This window comes from Emydura macquarii, unplaced genomic scaffold (genome assembly GCF_026122565.2).
Source record: "Emydura macquarii macquarii isolate MOO-44397 ecotype Brisbane River unplaced genomic scaffold, CSIRO-AGI_Emac_v2 contig_2205, whole genome shotgun sequence".
In the NCBI taxonomy this organism is placed as follows: domain Eukaryota; kingdom Metazoa; phylum Chordata; order Testudines; family Chelidae; genus Emydura; species Emydura macquarii.
Genome location: NW_027132342.1, coordinates 23,877,501 through 23,896,056, shown reverse-complemented (window position 1 = coordinate 23,896,056; position 18,556 = coordinate 23,877,501). Strand labels below are relative to the sequence as shown.

General features: G+C 37.8%; 1 protein-coding gene across 4 annotated transcripts in view; it reads right to left on the bottom strand.

The window, feature by feature from the left end:
- The window catches only part of ANKS1B (ankyrin repeat and sterile alpha motif domain containing 1B), a 736,922-nt gene that overhangs the window by 76,193 nt on the left and 642,173 nt on the right, over nt 1–18,556 (bottom strand). The gene's annotated exons all lie outside the window — the stretch shown is intronic.

Here is an 18,556-nt window from a genome sequence, read left to right as displayed (position 1 = left end):
GCAGTACAAGAAAGTAAATAGAGATCAGAATAATACTAGAGCACTTTTCTAGTGGCACCGTCAGGTCCTTCAGAATTTAAACTTCATTTAATTAAAAAATGTTTCTAGCCCGTAGTGTTGCAAAGGAAACCTTGTAAATATGAGCCAATGTGGTGCTGTCTTCCTGAGTCTGCAGGAAACATCTGAAACTTTAACTGAAATTCAACGCTGTTAACTATTTTACTGCTGATCACTTTAGGAGAAACCAGAAGCTTCCTGGGATTGTGTGCAGATAATAAATTGAGTATCGCCATCCCCCCCCCCCCCCCCCCCCACACACACACACATTATGGCTCCCTTGTTGGATAATACCAAACACCACCAGAATTAAGTGTCCAGAGCCCCCATATACTGCAGCAATGGGTGTTCTTATGAAAATAGAATTCAGGGAACTAGAATCATCCCGTGGGGAGTCATGAGGCTCTCAAAAGGAGTCCTGAACATGTAAAAATGAATTAGGTTTCAAGCTACACCCACACCCAGAGAATCAGTTAAGTCTTGTAGTTGAAGGCCTGTGGAAAGGATTCCTCCACTACTTCTCTGGAGATGTTCTTACTCAGGCTGGGGGCTGGGTACAAGGTTCAGTGTTCTTTAAGGATTTGGAAAATTTACAAATTGCATAGCCTGGATAGCAGAAACTCGGCCATAAACGAACCCCCAAGCAAATATCTAGATCATTTTCCGAATATGATCATTTTATGGTATGAAATCATATTAAGTATGGATACAAACTGTGTTATAACCAAACATGGTTTTAACTGTATGTGAAAATAGATCCAAATACAAATTACTGCACAAGTCCCAATCCGGACAAGGCATTAGTTTCAGGGTTTGACAGATCTTTTCCTATACAGCTCCAGTTGTGGCAAATTTGAGTCATCTTTGTAAGCCATTAGAGCAGCTGAGATGTAGCAGGTTGTGAATATTTGTGATTACCCCATATACACAGTGGAGTTTTATTCACTTAAAGTATTAAAATATATTTTACATTTTTTAAATTTAAAGCATTTATATTCCTGTAGTGTGTTTTTTTTAAATACATTGTAAAACACTGGAGCACAGGATTCATGTCATAACAGGGTCTGATAAAAGCAGTAGTAATAACAGAGCAGAGTCTTTCCTAAGGAAAAATTGTAAGAAACTGAAGTACAGCTGCCCTGCCAGTGCACACAAATATCTTTCCTAATCTATAATTTACCCATAAATCTTTGCCGTAGGCTGAAGGCTGGCATCCATTACATGGTGCAAGTGACTTCCATTTTATTGACAAATAAATATAGCTGAATATTTAAACTTGGAGCAACAGTTACTGTACATATGTATGTAAACTGCAGCGTTGATACAATCACACTGGACCTCTCTGCTCAATCCTGCTGAGAAACTTACTGTAGAGTGTTAGAGACACAGGAAAAAACAGACGTTAACTTTGCAAGGTTTCTTGCCAAGCATTCCCTTCTCAAGGGCATATGGTCTGAGGCCTTTAGGGTTTGCATAGAGCGAGGCATCTCAACCCCAGGGATTCTAGGAATCTGTGAGGCAGGGACCCTCTAGATCCATGGAAGCAGGAGTTGTCTGCATGGGTAGCCGCCCCTCCATGCTACTCTGCTGGCCCTCTCTCCCTCTTAGAAATATGGCGGCAGAGAGAAACAATCATGGCCATGAAAGTGCCATGCTGCCATCGGTTGAGTGCTCCTGTAGCTCCTCAGGAGCAGCCACAGACAGTGCAAATTCATGCAGCTCCATTTTCTGCTAACTCCCAGCCACCTTTTTACCCAGGAATCTAGCCAGCCTGCAAGGGACAGTACTGTGGAGTGGCTAGTTCCTTATTCTTCCCCTAAACACAGTCCCTACCCCAAAACATCAGGGAGTCCTTTGAATGCTTAATGCAGTAGAAGGATCCTTGGTGTGCTTGCACCATATAAGCATTCAAGGAACACTCTGGTATGTTCTTATCTTGAGGTAAAAGAGCTGTTGCAACACAGCTGCACACAAGAGAATATTTCTGGTTGCCCTTGTTTCAGTGGAAGTCATTACTTGCATGCACATCAAGCTGGTGAGACACTGGCTTTTAAATGATACAGGACATGTGTCGTTATTCTACTGTATATATTAACCATTTGAAAACAGATGTCAGGTTGTCTTGGTGACAACAATATTCCACAAAGACAGATGGTTGCTTAATAAATTCTGTTTTTCTAAGTCAATCATGAAGAAGTGAGATAAATAATCTTTACCTGGAAAAATAAGGCTCAATTCTAACTAAGCTGCAGAACTGCATTCTTAGGGTTCTGATGGGCCAACAAGCTTATGTCTTCTTTGAGTACAGTGTATCTAGAAATATGGGTCCTGATTCGGGGATGTTGTAAATCAGACATACATCCACTGAAGTCAATGGAGTTACCTTGTTGTAAAACCAGTGTACTGCGTGATCAGATTCAGGCATCATATGTTCATTTATTTATTTATTTTAGGGATCCTGAGCATTATCCTCTACCACTGAAGTTACTGGGAGTTTTACCATTGACTTCAATGGAAAGTCTTTGATACACACTCTGGCCCTCATCCCACCAGCAACCTGCTTTAAACATTTTCATTAAAGTCAATGGCGGGATCAGCTGTGGCTTACGAAAATATATTAGATTGTAAAATCTTCCTGGTTTTGAGTTCTATATAAAAATAATAATACTGATTTTGTGCTTGTAACTGATGATCTTTAATGTTCCAGGTGAAAATTATGTTTCATTTCTTTATCATTATCTTCTCTGTTTTTTATTAAATTAGATCTGGTCATTAATGATGTTCACTATATCCCCTGATGATTGGTCTAAGTCTGCATGTTTGAAACAACTTTTACTTTAGTTTTTATTTAACACATTCATGGACTTTTAAAAACCTTTCGATTTCATAGTTTATAAACCACAGATGTAACAAAAACATTTACACACACACAAAGATTTTATATATAGAGAGAGAGAGAGAGAGAGAGAGAGAGAGAGAGTGTGTGTGTATAAAAATAACTTTTGGTTATACCTAAGGTTTGCAAAAACATTAAACTGAGATGTTTAAAAAGCCCATCAAACAATCTCCTCTCCACCCCAGAATGATTACAATCATGATCAACCTGCCTTATTCTGAGACCCAAGGTGAAAAATGATGTATCATTTTATTTAAACAGCACTTAATCATGAACTGGTTTATAGACAAACAATGAAATGCCCTTCTCCCATCCTCACAAAGCCAGATTATTCAGGCTCTGTGTGGGTGGGAGTGGGTGCAGTTATACAGGTGAAATCCACCTCTCATTCAGGACTAGAGCACAGGATTTCTATGTAGCTAACCCCTCCCAGTGGCTTCTGTTTCTGCCTGAGAACTGAAATAGTAGCTGCAACCCCAAAGATCCAGATGTGCAGAGTAGAAGGGTTCACGGACCTGGGGAATTTCTTCTGGCCTACCCCTATGGTGGCCTGTCATGCTGGCTGGCTGATGCAGGGCTAGCACAGAGACCCCAGAGCTCCAATGTGTTATTCCATTTTACCTTGTAATATTATTTGTATAACAGATAAACTAAAAGCATAACTAGTGTCAACAGCACCATAACAAATCCTACACCGTTCTTCTAATCTTGGAGAGTATTTCAAATAGTTTGCTGCTAGCAGAGCACCTGAAATCTGTATACAAGGATGAACAGCATTTAGGGTGATGAAATCAAAGAAATGAAATATGGATCGCTATAGCAAACTGATACTCACTGAGGTAAATGGATGAATTTGCTAAGTATGACACAGTTCTATCAAGATTATAGATTCCAATTAAAAGGAAAGAGCTCATTCTTTTAATAAGTGGTCACTGAATTACTTAATAGAATTATATATTATAAGTGCCAAAATAATTTGATGATGATTAATATTATTCCAGTGAATATCAAAGGAAACAAATAATGATTTGCCACTTGGTACAAAAAGTACAACTTACTATAGTTCACAATTAAAGCAGACACTTGATACATATGGAACAAAATTTTTTTTTTTTTTTTAACATCAGGGTAATGATTTGAATATTTTATAATGAAAAATATATTAGAATAGAAATTTTATTATATACGTTTGTCTTTACATCATGCAATTATATACCACGGTAAAAATAAAAATAAAACATAATAAAAAAAATGAATTCAATATAGTGTTGGATACCTCCTCCTAACATTAAAAGATAATGCAGAATCTCCTATAGTTTTTCATACTATCAACATCATGATGTCACTGAAAACTCTACAAAAGCCATCTTAAATGAGCACAGAGAAAGTCAAATATTAAACATAACAAATTTTGTTAATCATTAGAATAAATGCTTTTGAGAAACGTCATTTTATTTGGGAGCGATAGCTTCCATTTGCTGATACATTTACAAGACAGACAGCTCTATGGCTGATAACTTAATTATTATTATGTTTGAAAATTTTCCATTTAGTAAATTATTGGGTCCGTGCACCAAACTAAGCTGAACAGTATCGGCCCAAATCTTGCACACCTTACGCAAGCAAAACCATCAGTGAAGATGGTTTCTGCCTGCATTCAGACTTTTTTGTGTTAAACAGTGATGTGCAGAGAATAAAATACAAATGATGTTTGTCCAAAAACTTGCCTTTATTACTCATCCTTACCTGCTAATTCTCTGAATTCAAAATTTGATCAAACACTGTATTAATATTATAGTGTAAGTGTAGTCACTTTACAAAGGAAGAGGTTAAAAAATAAAAATGTGAAATTTGTACGTTTTGCAAGAAGGAACATCCTTGACAATGTCAATATATCAACATAGGGAAGTCACAGTAATAAGAAGAGGACAAGTATCTTCACATATAACCCCAAAGTATCACAAAAGTGTTCTCAGAGAATCATCTGAACTACATGAAGTTACTAGCTTGAAAGACAATGATCATTGCCAGCTAACATCGTACATCACAGGCTGGCATCATGCTGTACTTTGACTCTTAATCTATGAGGAAGAAGCACTGTGGGTGGGAGAGAACAGACTCTATGAGCACAGCAGGACAGTTGGATTAACTCCAGCAGGGGCAGTGGGGGGATAGCAAAAGCATTTCTCAAAATATCTTTTCCTTTTACACCTTGAGGTAAGAGTAGGAAAGAAAATCATCAGAGAAGAGGGGGTTACAAAAGGATACAAATAAAATGGCAAAAAATATTCATCCATCAATTGCTTAAGAAAGTTCTCCCATGTGGCTCTAAGTACCATGACAAATACCAACATAACAGATTCATAGCCTGCACTATTTGAGATAAATTGAAATCATAAGGCCATTAAAATCATACACATCTTATGCAGATTTCTTCATTAAACATTCAACATTACCCTGGTGTATGCAACAACAGTTTTATTCTTGATGAAAACTGGGAAGAAAATGGGCAGAACTTATTGAGGTGCTTTCAAACCTGGAGGCTGATTGTGACACACACAGTTAAGGATGTGCTAACCCCTTTGGGGAATTAAAAAGCAAAAGACAAAACAAAAAACAACAAGCAAACCTCAAGTCTTCGGCTGTCCCTATGAAACTGTTTCTTTTAATTTTTAAAAATTTTATATATATGCCTTTTGCATGTTCTTGCGATTCCTAGTTTCCAGTGAGAAGGGCTATTCTTGGAGTATTTCCATGTAGGCCAAACCCACAAACTCATGGGTTAACATGGGAAAGCATCTCTTTCAATGATTTCTAGCCCAATTTTCTCTTATAAAAAGTTACTGAAATGGGTTGTTAATGTAGAACGCTGTAGTGTTTCCCCCTCAGCTTTCTCATTTTTGTGATCTTTTTCAGAGGTCTCTGGAAAAAATATTTCTTAAAGGAGTCTCTTAAAGGGGGATGACGCTGATCTCCGTGAGGTTGGTAGGGGAATGGTGTGCATTTCTTGTTCCTCATCTTAGGCCCACCCACTTCCTACTCCTCACCCTGTGCAGATCCTGGGAATGAAGTCCCAGGAAAGCAGGACAATGGCAGGGAGGCTGGGCCCCACCCTTTCACATAGAAGAATCAAATACATTACCTCAATTCTGCAATGAGCTTGATAGGGTCGGAATTCCATATCTGCACAGTGCCCCATTGGCTTCAGTGGGCCTATGCATTCATTTTATTGCTGGATCAAGACTCATGGATGGAGGGGCAGGGAGGCACAGTCATGCCCAGGATTATTACCAAATCATTCCTTTTTGGGTAAATAGTCCTATACTTTAATATCTCCAATACTGTAATTCATCAAACTTCCTTGAGTCAATGCCTACCCAGTCTTATTGTGGAGTTATAACATTTTCTCTAATATTTAAAATAAATTTTTCTCTACTATAGCTTCTTGTTCTCTTCTCGATGAGTTAGAAAAGTAATTATTTCCTTTATAAACATCCCTATATATATATTGGCAGAGAGCTGCAATTGCCTTCAGTCTTGTTTTCACTAGATGGAGGAGGCTTATTGCACTAGTTTTCCAGTTATCAGAAGTCTTCCAGGCAAGACAGGACTGAGTTTCTAATGTACAAAACAAGCAGATTAAAAAATAAACCCACTACTTCCTGCAAACTCCTTCCCCCCCCCCCCTTTTTTTTTTTTTTTTTTAGATTTCTACATGATAAAGCAGCAAAGAAAGTGAGAAGACCAATTTTCTTTTCCTTTGCAGGTCACCTTTACCCTTTCCTGATACCATATTTCTTATTTTTCAATAATTTTATCTTGTATGTTGATCTCCTCGGAACTTTCTGTAATTGTGACTTTTTTAAAAAAAAAAAAACAAAGAGCCTAGGACTGTGTGGAGTACCCCAGCAAAGACTTAAACTGTACCATAAAAGTAGAATAATTATCGTTATTGTTTTACGTATTATTTCCATTAATATACAAAAACTTGTACAGAATTGGGTTTTGGGTATTTTTGGTGTCACACTGTTGACTCATGTTCATTTCAATATCTACTACAGCACCCAGAGATCATTCCTTCTGGTATTGCTATTTAGGCCCCTACAGCCCATCCTATATGTTGCTTCCTACATAAATCACTTTATATTTCTCTTATTAAATATAATGTAATTGATTTCTACCCATTTCTCTAAAAAAATCCTATTTTATAAATGCTACTACAGCATAAGAGAATCAGTCTTTGGACTGGAAATAATGCCAGTAAAGATCTGCATTTGTTGTGACAAAACAGCAGAACTTGAATCTTTGCTAGAGCTTGAAACTACACATCTGAAAGGAAAAAGTACTAATTTATATGTTGAACATACAGTACTGGGTATATTAATCAACAATATTCTTGTGAAGCCAAACAGGTTTTCACATCATCGCTCTACAAATGTAAGCTACAGTACATATCAAATTAACTCACTCCAAAAAAAAAAAAAAAACCCCAAAAAACCTGTCATGAACGTTTTATAGCAAGTCACCACATGAGCTATGATTAATAATGAATCAGAAGTGCAGAGACAGTATGAATAACAAGAAAAGAGAAAAAAAGGACTTCATTAAGTTAAAATGATGAAATAATAATGTAATTTAGGTAGTTATTCAGTGTTCTAATGTGTAACTTTTGGGGACGTATTTACATGTGTATTTAGGTTTAAATTTTATGTCCAGTGCGAACTGCAATTTTAAACAACAGATTGCTTTTTTAGAATAAATGAATAAGGCTACATCTAGGCACTGTTAATTAAGTATACTTTCAAATACTCAATTATTTATGTGCATATCCAATTTACATTATTTTTCTTTGCATTCTCCATGTATTTCTCATATTTAGGGTGCAGCAAAATGTAGTTCAAGAAAACTGGATAAATCAACTCCAAGAAAACTGACTTTAAGCTCTTGCTGCTCCAGCTGTAACATACACTTTCTGTACTTGTAGAGCTCAAAATATTTCTACTCCTGATTTGCGTTCATGTTTTCTTTTTTGTTACAGGTATGTCATGGAGATTAAACTGTGCAAGAGAACAGAGTTTATGCACTGCAGTAAAAGTGACTGTTGTTTAAGTACAACTACTGAACAATATTCAAGGAGAAGGTTAAGATGTCTTTTAAAAGTATCACATTAAATTGCTTTATGACACATTGTAGGTTTAATTTTCTGATTTTTAGGGATTCATTTGATATTTTATATATTTCTTAATAGAATTAATAGACAGTTCATCTTTTCTGAATTTAGTCTTTTTCTCTTTTGTATTTTACTGAGTCCAAGCATTCCCACTGCGGTTTTTAAGTTCAGGTATCCTCGCTTGCTGTGAACCAAAAGTACATAATCAATGTTGGAGATGCAAGCTAAAGTTCAATCATCATCATCATCACAGTGTACTATGCATACTGTTAGAAATCATTTGCCAAATTTATCATGCTTGAAGATTTTGTATGTGATGTAATATCAATGGGATATTTTTAAAGGAAACAGCCAGGACACAAAATAAAGGTCTTGACTCAAACTCAATCAATCTACATATTTTAACTTAGAAAACACGCAGAGGGGAACGTGGTGCATCTACAATCACACCCAAACCTTTTAGTTTGTTCCAGAACAGCTAGGAAACAGCTTTCAGGAAGAATAACCCTCTGGATATTTCCAGAGAGGTAGCTGTGTTAGTCTGTATACAGCAATACCCTCTGGATATTGACATAGAGGCTCTAGTTCTAAAACCTGCTCTTTGTGATAGTGCTGGTTAGGGGAAGTCTGAAGCAGAGTGGGCTGCTCAGGGGTCTCATTTCCATGTCACCACCCCAGAACGCCCTTCCAGATCAAAGCCGTTGCATACCAGTGCTGGAATCTAACCAATGGGAACAAAACTGAAAGGTCTCATTTTGCTTATGTGTGTACTGAGTACATTTCTGTATGCTTCATTATGAATTTATATGGCACATAGCCAATAATACACAACACCTTAAAACCAATAAGGTGCATTACAACAACTGAAAAACAGACATTTATTTTCTGGCCATATATAAACTGAGATTTAAGTAACGAGATCTATCATAGGACAGAAATTTCCCCCAGACCTGTGTCAAATGAACAAAGGTAAAGATACACAGACAACAAAGGAAAAGGAATACAGTGTAAACCTAAAACCACGAATATGAAAAAATCTGAACATACAAAGAGGTTTATGTATGAAGAGCTTTGAATGCTAAAAATAAAATGTTAAATGTACAACCTAATTTCACAGGCAACCAATGTAAGTCCCTGAAATAAGAAGGTAAAATGGGAATTGTGGAATCACTGATAAATGAGTAGCAAAAAAAGGAAGTGATTTTATAATGAACATAGAAGAAATGGAAAGATCTGCAAGGAGACCATTACAGTATATGATAAGAAATAACTCACGCAGCATTGGGCATTGGTACAACTAAATATAAAGATAAAGATTTGAAAGATATTAGATGTGACATCTATAAGATGTATGTGGTAAATTACAGTAAATCATATTTTTGTCTGACTGTTCTAGCTATTCAGACTACTTTAATCTTCCCTTCTCTGCAGTTTCTAGTTCCTTCTCTCTCATCTGCTAACCTTTTCTTTTTAAAACTTCCTCTCTCCTACTCAGTTCAGCAGCCCACTTGAGTTCCATTTCACCCAGGATCTTTGTTCTTGGCCCATTCTCTTTATTTGCACTCTCCCACCTGACTCTGCAATTTAATCAGAGTCCACATCTCATTTTGCCATTACAGCAAGCTGAACAATACAGAAGAGTAGGAGAGAAATGGCAAAATGGAAAGAGTAAGAGAAAAAACATTGACTAGATGGGGTAGCAAGGCAAAACAGACTGTACAGAAAATGAAAGGGAAGCTGCTGGATTAATAATAATATATTTGAGTTAATGGAGACTATTCTTTTAAATAGTAATAGAATAATAATCATTTTCAATGTATGTATTACCTTAATATTTAATTCCCTTTGCATGCATCACCTACTATGGTGACTACCCTGATATGGGTTTGGCTTGCAAGGCAACCTTTTATTCTTATTCTGCACCCCAAAGATACAGCTAAAGAGTAAAAGAGAATGGTGAAAATCCCCACTTTCTACTCTGAAAGAAGAGCCTGTATATAATCAGTCTTCTACTACACTCAAGATGCTGCTGCTAATAAAATTGCAAGGAATCCTTGTTATGAACTGGGGCTTCGGATGCCTTAATTCACTATTACTGTTTTATTATTATTGATGCACATAAAAATGTAAATTGGATATATCCAATGTTTTACCAATTTAAAGCATTCTGCAGAATGGCTTTTAAAGAATACCCTATACAAATGAATATGAGCGCACTTATTAACATCATTTTCTGTCATATATTTTTAAAGGTTGTGAACATTAATTTTTAGATATGAGATTTGCAAAATCTCTTCATTGGCTGATGCATTTTGTCAATGTCTAACCTGACCTGTATTATGGCATAATGCAGAAAATACTAATAAAATACTCTAAGTCAGAGATTGTACTTTAACAGCATATTATTTTAGTATCAAGTGAAGTGTGAAGACCAAGAATTGGCATACATGTCAAAGCCACCCAAGACAGCTTTAGCACACCTGCAGCAATAGTTTAGAATTGTAGTTTTAAGAAAACATGGCATATGTTTGTATCAGCAAGATTATCCATCTCCTCTTACAGCTTTGTATTATAAGCACCCCTTTCTTCTGCTTGCTGATGGAATACTAATTTGTCTTAATTTAAATGCTAAGGAGGCACAGTCCAGCTATCTCATTTAAAATATGTGCAAAACGGTGAAACAGCTGACAAGCAGAATACAAGTCTTAAAGGGAAATGAAGGATGCTTTATTACACAAACTACATTTAAAATGTACTTGGAATTGTTTTTCCAAAACAAAAACGCCAAGTAGCCATAGACTGAAAACTAGCTGAATTTCTTTTTCACACATATCACTTTAAATTATAGCAGGGGAGAGAGTAATTTTTCCCTGGAACAGTCATGATGATTTCCATCATTTTACACAACCTCTTGAGCCCATGTGTTATGAGAGAAATCCTCTGAACATGGCCTCCTATATGTGCATGGGCAGTCACTTGTGCATGTAACTATTTGTTTACTATTATTCATATGCACAAATGACAATATCTCCATGCACAAAGCCCATCCTGAATGGACATTGAGGGCAAATGGGTTTTACACATATGAATGCTATCATTTGCACGCACAGTAATGATGTGCAAAAAGTTGCATGGACAAGTTGCAGAGAGGTTGGACTGTTTTGATTTTTGAAAATGACCTAGGAGTTTCTCCCAAGGAGACATGCTGACAAAGCTTCCCTAACTTCTCCTCCTCTTCCCCAAAAGGGAAGGCTGCATGTCATGTAGAAGTCCCTGAAAATTGTATTGAAACTTGGGGCAGTAATATTTCTTTGAGCTGATTTGGCACCGATTTCTGGGGGAATGAATACATGTCAGCATGCATACACAAAGGGGTGGGAGAAAAACATGCAAGGAGTCTTCTCCCTTTCCTTACACCTCTGCACATATGTGCCTACGTTTGGCTAGCATCAGGACTATCCACCAGCCCAAAAGTGGCAGAGAGGGATGGGATGAGGCCTGTCTTAGATATGTCTTGGATATGCAACATCATAGTAACTGAGCAATTAGTAATTAAGATTTGCATAGAGTTGTTCAAATAGTCAACTCCATGTATAAAACCAAGGCAAATTTAATTTTTCAAGCAAAAAGTAGAAAGCATATTGGGTGTATCAAATGTATCCCCAGTGCTGTGGGGAAAGTGGGTTAGTAGATGACGGGAGACATTAAAATTACAAACCATCTGAGAACATAATGAGAAAAAAGTCATTTTCTTTTCTTTGTAAGGCACCATAAGCATTATAATTCCTGAAGAATAAAATACTCCAGGGATGCATCAGCAGACAACTAGTTGGAAAAGCACAACATGCAGATTTCAAAATGACAATTACTTTTAACACTCAAATATGTGAGAAGTTGTAGAGTTAAACAAAATCTCATACACAGGCTAGTCTTTTTAAAAGAAATAAAAGCAAGGAAGATAATAGCATAGTTTTAAAGCTGCTTTGCATAATAAGGACAACAGAAATTGGGCCAAGAATCTGGCCTATGTATTTGTTTTCTGAGAAATATAATCAAGAATTAAATAGGAAACGTTTTTATTATCATTTTAACTTTAATCAAAATTGCATGGCTAAATCTCCGTACACCACACTCAAAAGTTATCCAAATACTCCCAGTTTATTATGCATTGAGTGAACACTCAAGACACAAATCATTTTTGCTATGTTAGTAGTATTAAATTTTTCATGCATTTTAAAGTGGGGTAATGGTTAGAAAAGTAATTCAATAGGTCAGACATTTCATTAACTCAAACATTAAGGACAAAATCCTGCTGGCAGAAGGAAAATGCTTTTTTTCTTTCCACTGCCTGTAGAAATCTGTGCATGAGCAGGGCAATGGATCTTATTGAAAAGCTTCTTATTTGCCTCCCACTTGGAGCTGAGTGTTATAGATCTGGTGTAGAAGGGATGTAGGAGATCTACAAGCATGATTTACATGATCAGCATTTAACCCATAGCTAGTCCCTTATCTGGGACTAGGTTTATGCATGTGTTCTTGGTCCAAGGTTCCTTGGTTTCTTCAGGCAAATATAGGCTTTGCTTTTAAATGAATTACTCTATCATATGAGTGTACACAGACTACATTAGCAATACAATAGAGTATCTTTGTCAAGATTTTTAAAAAATATTATACATCTAGACAGCAGACTTTTTTTTTTTTAGAATTTCAACAGATATCAATGTTTTTATTTAAGCTTTTTAGTTTTTTATCTATTTAAATGTCCACAGTTGTGCAAATTATGGGTTTTAAGCATTTTTTTCTATTTTTAATCCATTTAAATTTTCACAGTTTTGGGAAATTATGGAGGGGGCTAGATAATAATTAATTATAATAGATTTAGAGATTCAAAAAGTTAAAGCTTTATATGTGTTAAAACTCAAATTGTCAACATCACATGTAAAAATATTCAAAATACATCAAATGGTAATAAGTTCTCAAGTAGCATTTTTCTTACTTTGCCTATCTGTAAATTTTGTTTGTTACCAATGGAAATATTTTTGTCAGTTTGTGTGTATACAGTGAAATCGATGTTTACTGACATTTGCTGATAAAAATCTAATCTTCCAAACCTATGTGTATACAGGTAGCTCAGAGATTATATATAATTTCTTTGCAGAACCGTCTGCCAAGTCATGGTTAATGTCACCAAGAGTGAAATCCTGGCCTCAGTGACATCAATGGCATAACATACTTTGACTGCAGTGGGGCCAGGATTTCACTCAAGGGTTTGTGTTACAGAAGAAATAGAAACAGCATTACATCACGGAAAGGAAGGGTCACATTCAAAATGAGGTTCTGCTTTGAAAACTGACTATGGTACTTTCTTACTCAGCAGATCTGCTATATGAGTATATTCTGTTTCAGATCTGTTTACATTAGTGACTAAAAGAAGTTTGTATTTTTTATTCATGTTATCACCCCAGAGTCGACACAGCTACACAAGAGTGAGGCAGATCAAATTCTCAGTGTTGCCAAGTCTCTTGCTTTTATTGTGACTCTTTTATTGTGACTCTTTTCTCAAAACCCAAAGCTTGGAATCTAGAGATTTCATGATACTCTCAGTTTTGATGTGAAAAAAAAAGAAAGGCGGTTTCTAGCACTCACAGTCACAGGTAAAAGTTTTTAAAAAAATGTGAAGCAAGTTAATTCTAATGGATTGGACTAGAAGGGAAACAGAGAGAATTTATAATTTATTATTTAAAAAAAAAAAAGCTCTTGATTGTTGAATGCTTGAGGTTGGCAATACTGTATGCTGGCTTTTTCCTCAACAGAACTGTTAATTATGGAACAACCAACGGACCAATTCTGCATTCAGTTATACTTGAGCAACCTCACTGTAAATTTGGTGTGCAGAATCTTTATTACTACTAGTGATGTAAGAGCCAGGAAGAACATCACTCACTGAGAAACAATAGCACTAGTCTTGATACATAATCACTTTTCAGAATACACTCACTTTTCAATGTGTTCCCTAATCTCACAATAATTTGGTCTTTTTATTAAAATCTCCAGCTCTTGGAGTCATGAGATTATACAAGAAGTTCACCTTTCATGGGGAGGAGGGCAGGGAAATGAGGTTTCCAGCCCTCATGGTTGCAGAGAAAAGCTTGAAAATGTGACGCAAGAGTAATATAAAGACTCAAAAACAAGAATGCAAATGAAGAGCACCCAACATTTATTCATTTAATAAATGGTGCCTAGTTCAAATTTTTGAATACTTGGGGTTGGCAAAACTGTCCTGTTTGTGAAATTCCAATTAGATTATATCATGCCACAAGCTAATTGTGGCACAGCAAAAGATAAGAGTTACTGTAAAGTACACACGTAGGACAGCTATAATTCATGGATGTCAGTCATAATCCTTTAAATTAAATGATATGCATGCCACATTCACCAAACATGTCACATAAACACAAACACACACAAGATATTTGAGATTGGTTAAATGGCAATTCTCTCTATTTTTAAGGGATAATGGCAAGACATTTATCATGCACGCCTTTTTGCTGAAAGGTGAAGTTTTTTGTCTAATCCCTTTCTTTTGGTCATTTCCTAGATTGCATTTGGCCTTGTACGTAATGCAAATAAATGGCATATTTAATATTCCTTTTTGACTACACGTGTAAAAGAAATTACTGTATGGCACAATACGCATGGAATACTCACCTCATACAGTAACAATGGTTCTTCAAGATATGTTTCCTTATGGTTGCTTCACTGTAGGCGTGCCTGCATCCCTGTGCTCCTGATCAGATAACTTTGGTAGCAGTGTTCATTGGGCCCACACATGTGCTGTCTCTCCTCATGCTACGCCACGTGCGTCCTCAGTTCCTTCTCTACCACAGAGTAATTAACAAGAACTCCGAAGTAGAGGGGAAGAAGATGGGTTATGGAGCACCCATAGGGAGGCACATCTCAGAGAACCATCATTACTGCACAAGGTAAGTACTTTCTTCTTTGAGTAATGTCCCTATGGGTGCTTCTCTGTATGCGACTCCTGAGCAGTATCCCTTCTGGAAGGCTGGGACTTTGGAATCAGATTCAGTGACAGATAACAGTACTGGGGAGCCGAAGATGGCATCAGAGGTGGAGCCCCAATGATCACATAGTGTTCTGTGAAACTCCCATGGATTGACTCCCATGTTGCTGCTCTGCAGATTGCTGAGATAGGGACATCCTTGAAGAAGGTGACAGATGAGGAGATCCATCTTGTGGAATGTATATGGATTGAGTCTGGAGGGGCCAAGTTACAAATTTGGTAGCACTGTCTGATGCAATTTGAGACCCACTTAGAGTTTTGGGCTGATATTACTGAGCTCTTGGATCTTTCCACCACAGAAAGAAAAAGTCTAGGGGACTTCTTGAAGGCCTTTGTTTTATTGAGGCAGAAGGCCGGGGCTCTCCTAGGGTATGTAGTGTGGCTTCCCTATTGTCTTGGTAAGGCTTGGGGTATAAGATTGGAAGGTGAATTGATTGATTCATGTGAAACGGAGAGATTACCTTAGGGATTAATTTTGGATGCGGCCTGAGTGTAACCTTGTCTGGAAAGAATACTGTATAAAGGGGATGTGCCACCAGAGCTCCTATCTCCACTATTCTTCTCGCTGAGGTAACTGCTATCAGGAAGGCTGTTTTCATTGATAGATACGTTAGCAAACAGGTCACCATGGATTCAAAGGGAGGGCTAGTCAGCCCTTTCAGCAACAGTTTTAGGTCCCATATGAAGGTAGGAAGAGGAGGTTGAGGGAAGATATTTATTATACCCTTGCAGAACCTTTTAGTAGTTGGATGCGAAAGCATTGAGTATCCCTCTACAGGTGGGTGAAAGGCTGCTAGATGAACCCTATGAGAACTTAGGGATAACCCTGACTTTTTAAGGGTCAGAGCATATTCCAGAATATGTGGAAGAGTTGCTGACATTGGAGAGATTTGTTGGGACATCATTAAATCTGAAACCTGGACTATTTCTGCAGGTAAGTATGTCATGTGGAGGACTTTCTACTGTGTAATAGAACCTCTTGTACTTCCTTTAAGCATGAACTTTCTAGGGATTGGAACCAAGCAGTAGCCATGCTTTGAGGCAGAGATTCCCCCAAATCAGGATATAGGGTACACCTTTTGGCATGTGAAAAGAGGTGAGCCTTGACAAACTTATTGAGAGCTCTGAGGTCCAGTATGGGTCTCCAACCACCTTTTATTTTGGGTATTAAGAAGTAACAAGAGTAGAAAAGTGGTGTTTAGAGGGAGGGGGCTAAATTGAAGATTGTGGACCAGAGGGCCTGCGTTTTGTGAATTTCCCTTTTTCCTTTGCAGCTCATAGTGGCGCTGCGATTGGTATTGAGTCGCATATGGCATATGCTGTGACTGGGGGCTAAACCTGGTGTATAGATTCCCAATCACCTGAGGGTGGCCCTAGAATCCTTCAAGGTCTGGAGGGATGCTTTGGTCTTCTAAGCAAAGAGCTTTAAGCCCTCAAAGGAAAGGTCTTCTACAGTAGTTTGCACCTCCTTAGGGAATTCCAAAAAAGTAGAGCCGTGATGCCTGTCTCATCACCACCGCCATGGAGATGGATCTAGTCATCGTGTCAGTGGTGTGGAGGACCAACTGTAGTGATGTTCTTGATACTAGTTGCCATTCCTGAATGATGGCCCTGAAGGATTCCTGATGACTCTCTGGCAACTTATCAATAAAATCATTGAGTTATTGTAGTTCATTTATTCATATTTGGCGCTGAGTGCCTGATATTTAGTGACCCGGAATTGTAGGGTGGCTAAGGAATATGCCTTTCTGTCAAAGTGATCAAGGTGCTTCCAATTCCTGTCAAAGAGCATTGTCTTGGACTGGTGTCGTTGGCCCAAGGAATTGACCACATCCACCACGATGGAATTGGGTGATGAGTGGTAGAAAAGGATTTCTGATTCCTTTGCAGGGACATAATATTTTTTGTCCATACGCTCACATGTCGGTGTCATCGAAGCCAGGGTTTGCCACACCATTTTAGCCAGGTCTAAAATGGCTTCGTTAATTGGGAGGGCAATCTTTGAGGAGATCAAAATGTGGAGGATATCAAGGAGCTGACTGGTGTTCTTGACCTCCTCCAGGGTATGTGGTGGGAGTCCACCACTCTCTTCACCTGCTCCTGAAAAGATGGAAGTTGTCTGCCATGGAAGGTGATGAAGGCATGACGGCTTCATCTGGTGAAGATGAGGATATGTGTTACATTCTCCTCAGAACCAGGTTCTTGTTTCTCCATCTCCTGAGACAGTTCTGGGGCCCTGTAGGCAGTGCATATGTTGTCGTGCATGCTGGATCATGAATGTAGTGGTTGCCATATGGCCTACCAACTGTAAGGCAGTGTGTGCAGTTACTGTTGGGCTGTTTTTTACAAGTAGTATTAGGTCTATTATGGCCATGAACCTGAGTGCGGATAATGATGCCCTGGCTATTATTGAGTTCAGGTCTGCTCCTATGAACTCCAGTTGTTATGTTGGGTCCAAAGTGGACTTTTTGTAGTTTATTTTGAGATCTAGTTTTTGAAACAGCGATATCATTCGTTGCATAGAGTGGTTGGCTAATATTTGGCTGTGTGCCTTTAATAGGTAGTCATCTAGATAAGGGAATATTGTGATCCCTTTTTTGAGCAGATGTGCTGCTACTCCGGCAAGCGCTTTGGAAAAAAACCTAGGTGCCGTAGAAAGGCCAAAAGGTAATATCTTGTATTGATAATCACTCCCAGTCATTGTAAATCTGAGAAAATGTCTGTGAGCGGGTGGATAGTGATGTGGAAATAGATATCTTGGAGGTCGAGGGCTGAGAACCAGTCCCCTCTTTCCAGTGCAGGTATTACGGTGGATAACGTAACCATCTTGAATTTTCGTCATCTTACGAACTTGTTTAGTGATCACAGATCTAGTATGGATTGCCATTCTCTGCTCTTTTTCTGAATCAAAAAATATTGGGAGTAAAAACCCTTCCCTCTGTGTTGATGTGGAACATGCTCTATTTCCCCTATGTGTAGGAGATATTTTACTTCTTGTTGAAGCACTTGCACGTGAGATGGGTCCCCGAAAAGGGATGGAGAAGAGGATTGGGTAGGAGGAATGAATGTAAATGGGATTGTATATCCTGAATGGATCATGTTTAGTACCCACTTGTCTGATGTGATCGCTGCCCAGTTGTGGTGGAAATTTTGTAGGCGAAACTCAAATTGGGTGGTCGATGTCATTGGCATCAGTTGGAGTGGGAGGTCTTTCAGACTCTCAATCAACATTTCAAAACTGTTGTTTAGATGATGTAGTTTGAGAGGTCGACACTGTTTGGTGAGTTTGTCAATGACTTTGTGGTCTTTGTTTGCCTCTTTGCAGCTCGTAGTGCCTCTGATGTGAATAGCA